Source organism: Aotus nancymaae, unplaced genomic scaffold (genome assembly GCF_030222135.1).
Source record: "Aotus nancymaae isolate 86718 unplaced genomic scaffold, 86718_ANA_hifiasm-v0.15.2.pri h1tg000044l, whole genome shotgun sequence".
Classification (NCBI taxonomy): Eukaryota; Metazoa; Chordata; class Mammalia; order Primates; family Aotidae; genus Aotus; species Aotus nancymaae.
This window is the reverse complement of record NW_026988458.1, coordinates 6,220,751-6,233,879: the sequence shown is the minus strand read 5'-3', so window position 1 is coordinate 6,233,879 and position 13,129 is coordinate 6,220,751. Positions and strand designations below refer to the sequence as shown.

The window sequence follows — 13,129 nt, the reverse complement described above, 5'->3', positions numbered from 1 at the left end:
GTTGTCCAGGCTGGTCTCAAACTCCTGACCTCTCAGGTGATCTGCCAGCCTTGGCCTCCCAAAGTGCTGGGATTACAGGCATGAGCCACTGTGCCCACCCTAAAAGTTTATTTTTTCAACTAAGTTTTTTAAAATTTAACATTTGAAGTGCTTACATTTCTGATTGTCACATAGACCAATATTTTAACTTCTTAGTATAGGATTTCTATTTGGTATTTTGTCAGCAATACTCCTTGAAGAAATAATACGAGAGTTCAGGAAAAGCTCTGTGGTCCAAGAATACCATATTCTTAGAAATGCAGATTGTCCATTTGTGTGCCAAAACTTCAAAATATCCTATTGTGGAAAAATGTGCTTAATTTTATTTAAACTAGACTTTCCCAAATCTATTTGACAAACAATTTTTTTAACTTTATTTTAGGTTCAGGGGTACTTGTGCAGGTTTATTATGTAGGTAAATTATGTGTCATGGTGGTTTGGTGTACAGATTTTTTTGTAACCAGGTAATAAGCATAGTACCAAAAGGTAGTTTTTGGATCCTTACCCTCTTCCCTCTCCCCACCCTCAGGTAAGCCCCAGGGTCTGTTGTTCCCTTCTTTGTGTCCGTGTGTATTTGATGTTTAGCTTTCACTTACATGTGAGAACATGTGGCTTTTGGTGTTCTGTTCCTATGTTATTTTGCTTAGGATAATGACCTCCATCTCCATCATGTTTCTGCGCACAACATGATCTCATTCTTTTTTTATGGCTGCGTAGTATTCCATGGTGTATATGTACCATATTTTCTTTATCCAGTCTACTGTTGACGGACATTTATGTTGATTCCATGTCTTTGCTATTGTGAACATACACATGCCTGTGTCTTTTTGGTAGAATGATTTATATTTCTTTGGATATACACCCAATAATGAGATTGCTGGGTCAAGGGATAATTCTGTTTTAAGTTCTTTCAGGAATCACCAAACTGCTTTCACCATGACTGAACTAATTTACATTCCCACCGGCAATGCCTAAGTGTTTCCTTTTCTCTACAGCCTCACTAGCATCTGTTATTTTTTGACTTTAGTAATAGCCATTCTGGCTGGTGTGAGATGGTGTCTCATTGTGGTTTTGATTTGAATTTCCCTAATGATTAGTGTTGTTGAGCATTTTTCATATGCTTGTTGGCTGTGTGTGTCCTCCTTTGAAAATTGTTTATGTCCTTTGCCCACCTTTAAAATGGGATTGCTTGTTTTTGCTTGTAAATGTGTTTGAGTTCCTTATAGATGCTGGATTTTAGACTGTTGTCAGATGCGTAGTTTGCAAATATTTTCTCCCCAAGGTATGCATATAGTTTTTATTATAAGAAATCTATTTACATGCTTTGTATTTCTTTCACCTAGCCACAGACCTAATTCTTGGTAGGCATTAAATGCGTATTTTTATGAATATACAGAGTAGATGATCAACTGTATATACTTAATTGAAAGACAACCAACACATTTCTTGTCTACTTCTGTCCACTTATTTCCTGAAAACTTTCTAATTGAATCTAGTTAAACTTCTTATTAAAAGTCTAGCTAAATCTGTTGTTCTATTGAACATTGGTATCTATTGGATACCATGCCTCTTACATTTTGCTCTACAAAAATGGAAGTTCCAACACTTTTTTCCCTGCTGCAGACATAAATAAAAATATTCCATGCATGACATACTTCCCTGATACACCCAGGTTTACTATATCCAAAACCATAAATTTTGCTGGGAACTCAATCTGTAATTATTTTGCCATAAATGCTAAGGGAACAACTGTATTCATCAAAATCAACTAATTATGTATTTTTATTTTTATGCATATATTTCTGTATGTTGTAATTACTTCTTTCTCTCCCATCCAAAAAGGCAACTCCACATGCAAGTTAGAGTGCTATGATGTGATGAAATATTTGAGTGCTTCAACGTTTAGTAATTATTGAAAGGCAAATAATTCCAAGTATTTAGTTGTAAATGTTTTATCAAATACGTGACAGTGATTACATTTTGATTTTATTTTCTCTTTTCCTCTGTTTTATCCTTTTTCTTTCATGCCCATTCTTAAAATGAGCAATTCCTCACTTATTAACTAAAGGAAGGGAATTTTCAACAATATGTGTAGCCAGTAACTGAGAAACATAAGAAACCTATTTTATCTCATCTCCACACTCCCCTAACCCCCAGTTTTCTACAATGTGTAAAAGACTTTTGCCATATCCAGTGTGTGAGGGGAAAATTTTAAGGATATTGTGTCTGAGCAGAGTAAAAGCTTTGAGTTAAATATTAAGTTGAATAATAGAAGAAAGTTATGCCTTTGGCACCGCTTAAATTATATACTAAAATGTTTATCTTCTCCACACATCCAAGAACTGATCAAGACCCACAAATGGGTTCTGACTCACTGCTAGGAAAAGCTATTCCAGAAGTAAATGACAGCAGTCAATATCTGAGCCTTGAGATTCTCTTTTAGTAAAACATCTGCTTCAACTGTCGTCCTGCCATTCTTAGTGGAGTTTTCAAATTAGATCTTCTCATAGTGAGCTTGTGATGGCAAATATATAAATAAACGAGAGTGAAGTCTATATACAGACATACTAGTTTAAGAGGATTTAAAAAAATTTAAATATAAGATTCCACAAAACTGAACATGTTTTTGCCAGGGCACTAAATAAGTTGCTTGATCAAACTTAGTTTTGTTTTTTTTTTTTCAATTTTATTTTACTTTAAGTTCTGGGATACATATGCAGAACGTGCAGTTTGTTACACAGGTCTACATGTGCCATAGTGGTTTGCTGAACCTATTAACCCATCATCTAGGTTAAACTTAGTTTTGAAGGGCTACTTATGCCATGTCCACATTATAAGTAAGATCAATTACTAAGTCAGAGAGAACAACTGATGCACTGGAAAAAAAGATGAATCATTATCAAAGGATAGGTCATGCTTCTACAGCCATTGAGGGTGATCCAGATGACTGGGTAGGCAGGACTTGAAGAAGGGTAGTGCATTCATTAAAAACCACTCTTAGGACCACAACTCTTGAAATAGAAGGCAGAACAGATTGTAACCTATTTTACCAAGTTGATTATTTAAACAATGGAGGATGTGGGGTACATATGATTTATTAGAGGATTAATTATGGAACATATTACTGTGTCAATTTTATTCATTTAGTCAACATTTGAATGTCTACTTTAGGCAAGGCACTGTGACTTTCCTGGATATAAAAAGATTAATACGATTTTGTACTTTATGTCAAGAAGTTTCCTTCCTGTTAGGAAATACAGACACAGAGATAACTGATAACATATACTTTTACATGTCCACGTTGTTCAAAGAGTTCTTCCACATCAATAGGGAATCTAAAAATTACGCAACAGCAAAGCATATGGGCAAATATAAGTGACCTTTAAAGAGGAAGTTGTGTTTATTAACTATAAATAAGAAAATAAAATATTAAAAGAAAGGAGTGGGGGAAGAGACTAAAAACTTTGATCATCAATAACAACGTTAAGAAAATGGAAAGAAAAACCATACACTGGAGAAAATACTTAAAACTAATGCTAATTAATTGAGAAATAATATAATAGATCTACTCTCTTGTTCTTAAGTTTACTGCTTGCATGTTATAGCTTTCTCAACCTTTTACAATCAAAATATCATATATTATAGCTAGTAAGAGATGTAATTCTTGCTTTTTATCCAGATTGGCAATCTGTGCCTTTTAAATATAAGCGTTAAAAACACTTATATTTAAAATAATTAATATAGCTGGACTTTAACACATTACCATGCTATTTACTTTTTATTTGTCTCATCTGTTTTTTCCCTCTTGTGCTTGTTCTTATTTATTTTGAATTAATAAATATATATTATAGAATTTCATTTTAATTTCTCATTTATCCTTTTAGCTAATACTTTCTGAAATGTTTTAGTGGTTCTGCTAAAGATTATGTTTTTAACTTAGTTTTAATACTAATACTGTACTACTTTATATGAAAATATAGGAATCTTACAATGGTTCAGTTTCATTTACTTCACCTTTCTTTGTGCTATTTTTGTCATTCATATATATATGAATCATATATAATATACATATAGAGGCTGAGGCGGGTGGATCACGAGGTCAAGAGATCGAGACCATCCTGGTCAACATGGTGAAACCCCGTCTCTACTAAAAATACAAAAAATTAGCTGGGCATGGTGGCACATGCCTGTAATCCCAGCTACTCAGGAGGCTGAGGCAGGAGAATTGCCTGAACCCAGGAGGCGGAGGTTGCGGTGAGCCGAGATCGCGCCATTGCACTCCAGCCTGGGTAACAAGAGCAAAACTCCGTCTCAAAAAAAAATATATATATATATATACACACATATACACATACACATATGAAATCTATACATTCCTTATTAATCCCACAATGTACTGTTAGAGTATTTTAAACTAATTTCTTTTCAGCCTACAAAATTTCCTTAGCATTTCTTATAATGAAGTCAGCTGTCAGCATATTTTCTTCATATTCATTTATCTGAAAATATTTTTATTTCATTTCATTAGTTAACTTTATAGATTATGTTTTACATAAAATTGATAAATTTTACATAAAATGGATAAATTAGTATATAATCAGATAAATATTGTCAAATGTGTACAACTATAAAACCACCACATAATTCAAAATACAGCATGTTTTTCTCACTCCAGAAAGTTCCTGTACCACTTTGAATCTAGTCCCAGAGTACCTCTCACCCAAATAATTTATTTGATTTATATCACTATATTTTCCCTGTTGTGGAAATTCACATAAATGGAATCATAAGGTGTGTACTCTTTGGTGTCTAGCTTCTTTCATGCAGCATGATGTTTTTGAGATTCAGTGATGTTTTATAAATCAGCATTTCATTACTTTTTATTGATGAGGACTATTTCATTTTATCAATATACCATAATTTGTTTATTCATTTACTTAAGGAGTGATATTTGGATTATTTTATTTGAGGTTATTATAAATTTTTTAAAACTGGTATGTGTGTATAAGTCTTTTGTGGAAGTATATTTTTACTTCCTTTGAGAAAAACTTTCGGAAAAAGTTTCTGGGTTCTATGATAAATGTATACTTAACTTTAAGTAAACTACAATAAAATCATCACAGCTATGGTACCATTTTACACTACTATTAGCAAAATTTGAGTTTAGTTGCTTCACATTCTGGCCAACACTCTTTTTATTGTATGTTCCTGGGGTTACATGAATGTGACGGGTGTTGGGTTAATCTGACGGTGTATTTATTCTCATGGTTTTGAAATAGTTCTGTCATTATGGTTCCATTTTGCAATTTTCTAATCACTAATGCATTTGAACAGTTGCTCTTGGCTTATTGGCTATTCCTGTGTCTTTTTGCAGAGTTGTAAGAGATGGTTATATATTTTGGATATAAGTCCTTTAACAACTGAATACATTACAAATATTTTTCTGACGTCTGTGACTAGAATCCTTTCCTTTTTTTAGAGATGAGGTGTCGCTCTGTTGCCTAGGTAGGTGCTCTGGGGCACCTTCTTAGCCTACTGAGCTCCTAGGCTCAAGCAGTCCTCCCACCTTGGCCTCCCAAAGTGCTGGAATTACAGGCATGAGCAACTGCACCCAGCCTCATTTTCTTGCTAGTGTCTTTTGAAGGGCAAAAGTTTTCAATTTTAATGAAGTCCAATTCACATATGTTTTTTCCTAGTCAAGATTACTAGAATTTTGTTTGTAAGACATCCTTGACAACTTCAAGGTTGTAAATATTTCCTGCTACTTTTTCTAGAAATTTTACATCTGAGGTACATATCTGATTAATTTTGTGTATGATATAAGGTAGAAGTCACAGGTAATTATACCCTCACACAAATATCTGGTCATCGCAAGGCTACTTGTTTGAATGACTGTCTACTCATTGAATTAGGTTGACACTATTGTTGACTATCAGTTAGTCAACTGATAGTCTAATTCTGGATCTTTTATTTTATACCAATTATTTATGTGTATATATTTATACTGTTACCACACACTCTTGTATACTATAGCTTTATAGTAAGTTTGAAGTCAGGTAGGGTAGATTGTCCAGATTTATTCTTCTTTTCAAATTATTTTTTGCTATTCTACTCTTTTGCCTTTTGGTATTTTTTTAGAACCAACATGTCAATTTCTACCAGAAAAATAATCATTGGGATTTTGATTGGGATTTTGATAATCTAAAGATTAACTGGAGAATAATGGACTCTTATTACTATTATGCCTTCCAGTCTATGGACATATTATTTCTCTATTATTTAGGTCTTATTTAACATCTCTCAGCAATGTTTTGAACATTATTTGTTTAATTTATTCATGAGTTTTTAAATGTACTATGCTGTTGGAAATTAAATAATTTAAAATGTAATTTTCCAAATTTTTATTATTAGCACATAGAAATGACTATTTTTGTATATTGACTTTGTATGCTTTAATTTTTATATATATATATAAATTATATATATAATTTATATATATATATAAACCTTATCCCATTTCTACATCCAACTCTGTCCTGGAGAGCTGTCCCTTCTAGCTCCTTTCCCACTACAGGGTCCTAGATGATGGTCCTCCTATTACATCACTTTTCTGGATTAAACGTCATCCTATTTACCATATTTATTTGCTCTTTATTTTTTTCGCTAGATCTCATATTAGAACAACAGCACCATTATCTGAAGTACCAGTCCATCCCAACTCATTTACTAGTAGAAGAATATTTTAACTGTAGTTATAAAGATCCATGAAAGAACCACTCCATTGCACAAACTATGTAAAAAAAAAAAAAAGGCAAAACATGGATTGTCTGAAATGGACAAAGATTATTTCTTTTCCTTTTTTTTCTTTTTACCTTTTAGTATGTGAAAAAATTGAGTTTCTGCAAATTCATGAAATATGCTAGATCACATAGGATGTAATAATTTCTGAAGGGCTGACTCAAACCTAGTTCCTCTGTCCCCAGAAAAAAATTATCTTTCCACCATAATCACATTTAAGACCATTCTTGAAATAAAGTACAATTTATAACTTCAGATGTTTTCAAAACTGAATTTCCAAAGAGGAGAAAATGGGCAAGCCATGTCCCCAAGCTTTAGACACAGTCACATGATTCTCTGCATGTGTGGAAGAAGGCAATGACGCTAACGTTTAAACTCTACTGCATTAGAGGATGACGACTGTAAGTTTATTTCATATTAGCATTCATTTTATAGATTTTCCTCTCTGACTAGAAATATCACTTGAACTCCACTCACCATGGCAACAAAACAGCTGAAGAATCTTACAGCTTGCCTAGTGAAGAAAAATACTTGAAAATATCCTTCGATGCTAAAATTGGTTTTGTTTTCACAGTAACACATGAAGCAACTGAGGGACAAGGGATAGCACCATGTATTTCAAAAGATGGATTCACCCAGAAGGAGCATTGATGGTATACCAGAAAGAGATAAAAAGAATGTAGGAATGGAAGGAAGGAAGGAAGGAAGGAAGGAAGGAAGGAAGGAAGGAAGGAAGGAAGGAAGGAAGGGAGAGTGGGAGGGAGGGAGGGAAGGAGGGAGGGAAGCAATTAAGGCAGACCACAGCATATTTATATCCTTGAAGGCACATTTATCCACACATGTGCTCCCAGAAATCATTCCTCATCCATATCATTTTACACCCTTTGTTGCTGGATATCTTCTGTTGATTTGGCTGTTTCCCACAATTGGATTGCTAATTCCTTGAGAGCAAAGACCATGCCTTATACATCTTTGAACTTGTATTGTTCTTAAGTGTGTGCTGGGTAAAAACAATTAAATTAAGATTTTTATCAAATAATAATAAGTAAAAAAAGAAACTGAAAAAACAGTTAACTTCAAATAAAATTAGAATTTTTGGCATGAAAGTAATAGTAAGAGTAGAATTTTTCTTGAATATATTATTTCTGGTGAAATATATTAACCAGTTTATTTTCCTTTTTTTCTGAGGATTGGTAGCAGAGTCCTTCTGTCAAAGGGTATTTGTGAAGGAAGTTAATAAATACCTGATAAACTGAATGAAACTAAGCACATTTGGAAAGGTAAATGCATTGCCAAAAGAGGTTTATAAAAAGTCCTATTGAATGACTGTTTATTTTTATCATGAGGAGTCCTTGTTTGTATATAACTGAGATCTGATTACATATCTTAAAGAATGGATAAGTGGTAGGTTACCATGTGTTCTTTGAAAGGGAAAATTTTTTTCAGGAACTTCATTTTCAGAGTCTAATGACCATGTTGATATTACTCTGTTCTTGGCCACTAGTCATCAACAAATAATGGTCTCCATTTTGGGACAGGTGAGTCAGTGATGTACTATCAACTGCTTAACAATCACCTTTCCAGGAGAAAAAAAAAAACAAAGCTCATGCTTTTAGTATTTGCCAGTTTCCATGGTGTGAGTACTCCTATCATGACCAAACTCAGGATACAAACACAAGGTCATTGAATGCAGAGTTGGGAAAAAATGTGTGATAGTGCAATATGGTGATGTAGTTCCATCATACAGATGCAGTAGATGTAAATCATCTCAAAAGCACAGATAGTAGCAACATAATTAAGAAGTGATGAATCTTGAGTATTTATTATTTTTAACATAATTTATTTAATTATAAGTTTATATAATTTAATAAAGGTTGCATTTAAAAACTTGTAACATTCATCTCTCTCCTGTGGAGAAGAGACAGCTCTGGCACACCACAGGATACTGGCTCTGTAGTTTTGCCTTAGATTACAGTGAGCCAGAGGTATGATGCAATATTATTTAACATGTCAGCTCCTGGCCTGAGTAAGGACATGCACAGTCTTTGCCTTATTGTACAATGGTGATGCAGACACACAGCAACAGGTGTGCTGTGCACTGTAACTATAAAACAAAGGTCAGTGGGGAAACATAGAGGCAGAGAACTAGCAGAGCAGAATGTTCCCATGTTCTTTTGTCGTTCTGTGGGGAGGCAGCTTGTGTTGGGCAGAGCTTACCATACCAAGGAAGTACACCAGTAGAGAGACCCAACCCTCCACATTACTCTACATATTACAGAGAAAGGAGGGCAGAGAACATGCAGTCTACTGGGTAACAATGGGTGCTTCCTGCTACGGATATAACTTCATCTGAAAACAAGAGTTTCTGGAGGTGTTCTTCCATTGAATCAACTTGGACATGCTGAGCTAGATTCTCACCAGAAAAGAAGGAGGAAATGAGGTTTTAGAGCATTCAGAATGTTCAGGAGCATTCAGGAAGCTTTTCTTCACCCCACACCAACTTAGAAGGTTGTCAAAATAAAATAAATGTGGTTCCACAATGTAATTGTTTTTTTTTCTCACTAGATTGTAGTTTTCCCAGGTCATCCAATTTTCCTACATGGTGTAGTCAGAGCCCAGAAGTTCTTGGATATCCTTATGAGGTAGGTAGTAGGGTTAAGGTCTTCCTGTGAATTCTGAACTATGGAAAGGAAAGGGTGACTTCACAGTCAAAGCTGTGCCATTGATGGCCTGGTCAGAAGATGAAAAGAAGAAGTAGAGGTAACTGAGAGAGGGTTAGGGAAACTAGCAAGAACCCAGTGTGTAATGCCAGCTTTGGGGGATGATCAGGCTTTCATCAAGCTAAAAGGAAATGGGCTACATGCCTTATCAACCACAGTCTTTAGCAGAATTTCCAGCAGAATGACCAGAAAGTAGCTTTAAACAACTACTCTACAGAGATCAGTTGGAAAGCACAGAACACAATGGTAAGTGGAAGACCCCTACTCTTGTACAACCAAGTGATAGAGCAAGCCCCTCAGACACAAGGGACCATCTTGGATAGAGGAATGAGGATGAAGGTACTATTACAGACTGAACAATTTCCCCTAAAAGCATTGAACAATTCCTCAAAGGACTGTTTAAATTATCCCTTGAGACTGCGTTTAATACATTGGTTTTAAATTACATTTTTCCAATTCCTAGTGGGAAGGGAAGCTATAAAGTAAGGTGATAACTTAAGAAAGAAAGAAGCAAAATCTCTCCTTTGCACATTTCAGTATGGTATTGATAACTCCATGACTTTTCTATAAAATATTCTTAGCCTCAATATTATTCCACCCACTTTGATGTGCAAGATACTACATTTCCCTTATTAATATTTCAACTTAGAGTTATTTCAGCATTCTTCAAATAGTGGTGGAAACCAATTAATGTATGGAAATCTCCTATCCCCCGGTTATTTTTCAATTGTACAATTGAAGATGAAGTTCACAAAAAACAGTAAATGACTTTCTCAGAGACAAAATGGTCATTAGATGATGAAACTTGTACATAGCTCAATCTCTCAATGCCTACTGTAATGTCATTTCCATTTAAGTTTGTTACTCCCATTTACTAAAAATAGCTACTGGGCTGCTACCCATTTGTTCAAACCCTAGGAACCCAGTTCTTTTAGAGAATTTTCAACCAACGTTCACAGGAGACTCTCTTCCTCTTCAGCTCTTCATTGATTTAATTGGTGCTTTTTATAATACTTTAAATGCAGGATTTAGAAGGACCAGGATCAGATGTCAGAGGGAAAAAAAAGGTTGTTCATCAAAGTTCCTTTCATTTCTACAAAGGAAAATATTAATAACTTACATATTTCACCTGAGCTGATTTGGTAGCTTCCTGCTGGTGAAACATCTGGAACTAAAACATCTTTCAGGTGACTGTTTGACAGCTTTTCCCAATTCTAAAGTAATCTTCTAAAGTAGTTCTTCTAAAGTAATGTCTGTTTAGAATTCCTGTATCTTCTTTGATTAGTTTTGGTGGATTGCCAGATTTCTAAAAAATTATGCATGTCACCCATGTTTTCAAAATTATTTTCTTAGCGTTGAATCAAAAGTCTCATGAATCAAAACCCCTCTTGTCTGTGATTAGTTTGTCCTCATCATGTCTTGTCTTGAGTAGTTGAGTTTTGCTTCCCACCACTTTTTTTCTTTGAGAGTTAACTAATGATTTCTGTACTTTATTGTATCTTTTTTTACTTCAGATTTCAAGCTGTTAGATACATTTCTTTTGACAATTTTATTAATGTCTGCCTTTATCTTTACCGATATTTACCTTTCACTCTCAATTTTTTGTCTTTTAGGGATTTTTTGTCATTTTTCTAACTCCTTAAGTTGGATTTTGGGCTAATTATGTCTTCGCAATTGATAATGCAATTATTTATTGCTATAGTTTTTTCTGGAGTGTGGGTTTGGTTCTATCTAATGTAATGTCGTATTTTATTATAATTACTTTGGAGATATTGTACAACAATCCTTTCTGCTACTAACTCTCTCCCCTCAGCCTTAACCAAAAGCCATTTAAAGAGAAAGCTCCAATTTTAAGTAGTAGGACATTTTATTTCCTAGTTTTTCTTTATTTATTGTTATTGCATTTCAATAAGAAAATAATGTCTTTGTCATAATGTATTTTCTTCTTCTATAAATGGTTTGAGGTTTTCTTTGTTAATTTTTGTAGCTATTTCAGGATAAATGGTCACTTCATTGATGAGTCAATAGCATGTAATGACTGTTGAAAATAACAGAGATTCTATAAGGATAAACCAAACATCATTTAATTATCTAAAAGATACAGATATAGCAACTCAATACTGGCAGGTAGCAAAATGATCAGTAATATTTTCACAAACATAGTGAACATTTGGAGCTAAAATTCCTCACTACAGAAAGCAAAGCTACAGATGACAACGTGTAAATGAACAAAGGTCACACTAAAACTCCTTAAAGTATAGAAATTTCTCAGTCATTCCAGTTTGGTATATATTAAGCTTTAGAAATACTGCTAGTATTCACATCTGAATCCATGCCAGAGAATATCTCATCTGGGCTAGGTGTGTCATCAGTCTCTGAGATATCCTGTGCAATTTATCACTTCAGGAAAATAGCACCCTCAGACCTGAAGAAGTCCTCATCTGTCACTCACAGAGTTGGGTTGTACAATCTGGCCTGAGACAATTCCTGATTTTGTTGTCTCAGAATCAGGATGGGGGCAATTTTCCAAACAGCTTTAAGAGTCATGATTAAAATGTCTTAGACCAGTTGCAGTGCTCCTTGGACTCATGGTTGGGCATATGGTTACTTAACAAAAAGGCACATACCCTGTTTTCAGGGCATATCATTCACTGTATTGATACAGATCTTTTTATTCATCACATTATCTAGGTCTTATTTATCATTATTTTGTTTATATGCTATGCTGCAAGAAAGATATGAATCAAATTGCCTACTATATTGTTTCAGTTTCTCTTTATATTGTTTGTGGTTTTGTTTCATAAATGTTTATGATATTTTATTACATGCATGGATATGCATAACTGTTAGATTTTAGTTGCAGATTGCATACTCAATCAATATGAATTGCCCTTCTTTGTGTCCTATGGTGTTTAATAACTCTAAATTTAACATTGACTGGTATCATGACTCTTGATCTCAATCTGTGCCTGACATGCTATGTCCATCTTACTATTATGAGTCACTTTGCTTTCTTAACTTACATACAGTAATATGTAGTTGCATTTTATTCTGTAATTCCAACTGGGAGTGTTGGTATAATAAATGTGGTGGTTCTTGATATAATAAATGTGGTGGCTCTTGGTTTTGAATTCATATTTTGTTACTATGTTACTGTTTTATTATTGTTTAAAGTTATTTTTTAACTTACTACCTGTGTTGTTTGTGTTTGTGTGTGTGTGTGTGCGCGCGCGCGTGCGTGTTTTCTGATTGTTTTGAAGATTTGAAATTTTGTTCTCTTGGCAAAACTTACAACTAAAATTTTATGTTATACATGTCCTCAAGTTTTACTTTTCTCTAACAAGTCAAACAATTATGTAAAGTTAAAAACAAATGCAAGAGACAACTTGTAAAATAAATGCAGAAGTAATAAATGATACTGAATAGTAGTTATGTAGTGATATTAAGTTATTTTAGTTATAAAGACTTCTTCCCACAAGCTAATCCTTTCTACATTACAAATTTTGCTGGTACTCCACCTAAACGTGTGGTTGTGTGTGTTTCTTTATTCAGTTCTCAGGTAGACTAAGGGA

The 13,129-nt window shown here is 34.0% G+C and overlaps 1 long non-coding RNA gene across 2 annotated transcripts in view; it reads left to right on the top strand.

Moving 5' to 3' along the window:
• The window catches only part of LOC105709145 (uncharacterized), a 55,537-nt gene extending 42,761 nt beyond the window's left edge, over nt 1-12,776 (top strand). For both annotated transcript variants that reach the window (XR_010337185.1, XR_010337184.1), the window contains 2 exons: nt 9,403-9,479; nt 10,583-12,776. This is a non-coding gene — a long non-coding RNA (uncharacterized LOC105709145). The remainder of the gene's footprint in view (nt 1-9,402; nt 9,480-10,582) is intronic.
• The last annotated feature ends 353 nt before the right edge of the window (nt 12,777-13,129 follow it).